A 3,643-nucleotide genomic window follows, 5' to 3' on the forward strand; every position below is an offset into this window, starting at 1 on the left:
CATTAAATACATTTTTAAATACAGTTTCTCTTTTTGCACCTTCTGGAATTCCCCAAACTCTTATATTTGGCCTTTCAATAATGTTTCTTAATTCTTGAATACATTTTAGCTTTACCAAGCTCTGCTTCTGGCTTTTTGATTGTTTCTCATTATGACAAGAAATATCTTCCAATTCTGAGATTCTTTCTTCTGCCTCATTTTTTCTATTACTGAGACTCTCCATTGAATTTTTAATTTGCTCTATTGCATCCTTCATTTCCAATAATTCAGCTTGCTTTTGTTTCAGTGTTATTTGCTGTCTGGCATATTCCTGAAATTCCTGCATGTTCTTATTGTTGATAAGAAACTTTATAACAAGTATTTTGAATTCTATATCCCCCATTTCCTCATTGTATTCATCAGTTAACTCTGAGGTTGGCAAAAGGTTTTGCTGCTTTGCAAGGAAGTCTTCAGTAATATTCATTGTGCTCCTATCTCTAATTTTGGGCCTGGTGCGATGGCATAATGGTTAAGGTCCTTGCCTTGAACGCCAGGATCCCATATGGGTACCGGTTCTAATCCTGGCAGTTCCACTTCCCATCCAGCTCCCTGCGTGTGGTCTGGGAAAGCAGTTGAGGATGGCCCAAAGCCTTGGGACCCTGCACCCATGTGGGAGACATGGAATGCTGTTCTTGGCTCCTGGCTTCGGATTGGCACAGCACTGGCCATTGTGGCCACTTGGGGTGTAAATTATAGGACGGAAGTTCTTTTCTGTCTCTCCTCATCTCTGTACATCTGCCTTTCCAAAAAAAAATAATAAATAAATAAACAAATCTTTTTTTTTAAAGATTTATTTTTATTATTTTTTTTATTGGAAAGGTGGATATACAGAGAGGAGAGACAGGAAGATCTTCCGTCCGATGTTTCATTCCCCAAGTGAGTGCAACGGCCGATGCTATGCCAATCCGAAGCCAGGAGCCTCTTCCGGGTCTCCCACGCGGGTGCAGGGTCCCAAAGCTTTGGGCCTTCCTCGACTGTTTTCCCAGGCCACAGGCAGGGAGCTGGAAGGGAAGCGGGGCTGCAGGGATAGAACTGGCGCCCATATGGGATCCTGGGAGTGCAAGGCGAGGACCTTAACCACTGCGCCACCGCGCTGGGCCTGGTTTTATTTTTTATATGGTAGAAATACAATGTACAGAGCTCAGTGAGTTTGCTCCAATCTCAGCACAAGTGCAGCTCACTGTTGTCTCTACAGTCTCAAAGCCTTTGTCATACTGTACAAAATGGCACCTGATTTGCCACTGGTGGAGTTCTGGATCTGCTGGTCATTGGTTGTGGGGGCTGCCTGGATTTCTTTTGTTTGGAACCTGTTAGTTGCCAAGTTTTTGAAATTCAGAGCCCAAAATGAGTTTACTCCCAGCTTAGTGCCTGCACAGTACTGTCTCATAGCTTTACCTCCCTACACAATATTTCACTCAATTCAGCTCTACTTGGGGGTTTGTGCTGTGGAATCCAGTCTATTCTCATACTGCCTGCTTGAGATCTGCTGCTCTGCCTCTGTTCCTCATCAAATCAAATAAACCAGCAGGGTGGGCAGTTCTTTGTCTTGGTTCACCTCCTAAGCTCCTGGTGAATTCCCATTCTCACCTGGTTGCTGGTGGCATTTCAGCCAAGGGTGAAGTTCAGATCACCACTAGCTGACTGTCTCGGAATATCTGGTAACTTCAACAACACACTGTTGTCTCCATTGCTTTCCGTTGTCCATCAGTCTCTGGATGCCCCTTTACTACTGGTCTGCTCTCATTTTCTGGAATGTGCCCTCTCTGTTTCAATCTGGTCATGTTTCTCCATCTGATTAAATGTGTCTTCATCTTATTCAGCCATCTTGATTGCAACCAACTAGCTGGTTTATACTGCTTATTGAATTAAATTGATTTTTTTTATTCCATTCCATTTTAAACTTCTTATATAAGTTTTAAGAATTCTGTTAATGAGAAATATATTAATGAGAAATGTATAGATAGTTTTAAAAAAAGCTGGTTATGGTCTGGTCTCTATATTTTGAACCCAGTGTTCTTAAGACCTGTAATTCTGTTTGGGTCATGAAGCATCTGACTAAAGGGAGTTTTTAATTCCTGAATGTTTTCTTTTTCTTTTTTTCTTTTGAGTTGTTAAGATACATTATATATTATAGTAATTCACAAAATTTCAGAGTTAATTTTGTTTTATCAGCTAATGGGATAAATATTGACTATGGTGTCTAGTAAGTAAATTTTCCCCTTTCTGGGTCAGCTGCAATATTATGTTTTTCCACATTTTTGTCTTGTGTTCTTTTCCTCATAATAATATAAATTGAATACTGCCATAATGTTGATTCAAGGAAATCAAGTGTCTTATCATTTCAATTATTTTCTTCTGATTTCTCTGATTTCTTCAAATGACAAGTCCAAAGACCAACCTGTTCCCTTGTATGTTTCATTTGAAACTCCCATGTCCTTTGCTGGGTGGAAAGCTGTAGATGATTTCTGTAAAGGCATATGATATGGACATAAATGAGAAAAATGGTCCGATACTCAGCCTCAGAGTGTCTGACTAAAAGTGTTCCTTTCAGTAGTTCTTTTTTTTCCCCACAGAAATAAAAAAAATCTATTTACAAAACTTTGCTTGACAAGAGACGCATTTTGAAAGAGATTAGGAATGAATAAGACCAGAATTGTTACCTAAAGCATGGGGCATCAACCCCTTTAAGAAAACCTACAAGGACTTGACACCCTCATTTTCTTTCTTTTCCCAACTATATTGTTTTTCTCTGATTTCCGTATGGAATCCCCCCTCCCTTCTGAGAATGTCTCTTTTGTTCACATGCGTGGTTGGTCACGTAACTGAGATTTAGGGTGAAGCCAAGTGACAGTGCAACCACATTTGCTTTTTCCATTTGGATATTTGTCTACAGAAATAAGTTACTTTGTAATATTCAATCTATCCTTTATAAGACTATCGGTAAAATATTAAGTATAAGTGAATAAACAAATTTTGACTATGAAGTAACACTTCCAAGAGGAAACCTTTAATTTACACAAAATCTTACCGAGATTATTTGTTGCTTGATCCTTCCACAGCTGCTGATTTACATATTCATTTATTCAGGTTGTATCACATGGCAGGATATTTATGCTAACTCTAAAATATGCTGGATAAGCTTTGCACAGTGGCAGTATCGTAGCCAATGAGGTTTATCCAAGGAGCGATTGTTGCTAATTAAAATATGTTGGATAAGCCTTTTTGTAAAACTAGTAAGTGCAGAGCACATTAGTTATCATAACAATTATAATTATACAACACATGTAATTTAATTGATGACATGCTAATTATTATTAATGCATAGGACTTTTGTGTATTAGTGAAGACTCCTTCACTAAAAGCACTTAGGTGAACTTACCATAAATAATGTTTTTGCAGCTGCAGACACAGGGATCCAAACTGAGATCTGGACTCAACGATACAATATTCAAAGGGCAGTTCATCAAGAATGATGATGAGTGCTAAATGCTTGTTTTTCTTCATCATACATGTATTCTTTCATCCAAGAGATGTGCATAGAGAAATAATGGAATGCAGAGATTGTACTATGATGCTTGGCAATGTTCATTTTTTCAGCCTTTTA

At 38.6% G+C, this 3,643-nt stretch overlaps 1 pseudogene; it reads left to right on the forward strand.

Moving 5' to 3' along the window:
- Positions 1–3,176: 3,176 nt before the first annotated feature.
- LOC121156962 lies at positions 3,177–3,325 on the forward strand (annotated as a pseudogene).
- Positions 3,326–3,643: the final 318 nt, after the last annotated feature.

Source organism: Ochotona curzoniae, unplaced genomic scaffold (assembly GCF_017591425.1).
Source record: "Ochotona curzoniae isolate NIBS_2020 unplaced genomic scaffold, NIBS_Ocur_1.0 contig_3498, whole genome shotgun sequence".
Classification (NCBI taxonomy): domain Eukaryota; kingdom Metazoa; phylum Chordata; class Mammalia; order Lagomorpha; family Ochotonidae; genus Ochotona; species Ochotona curzoniae.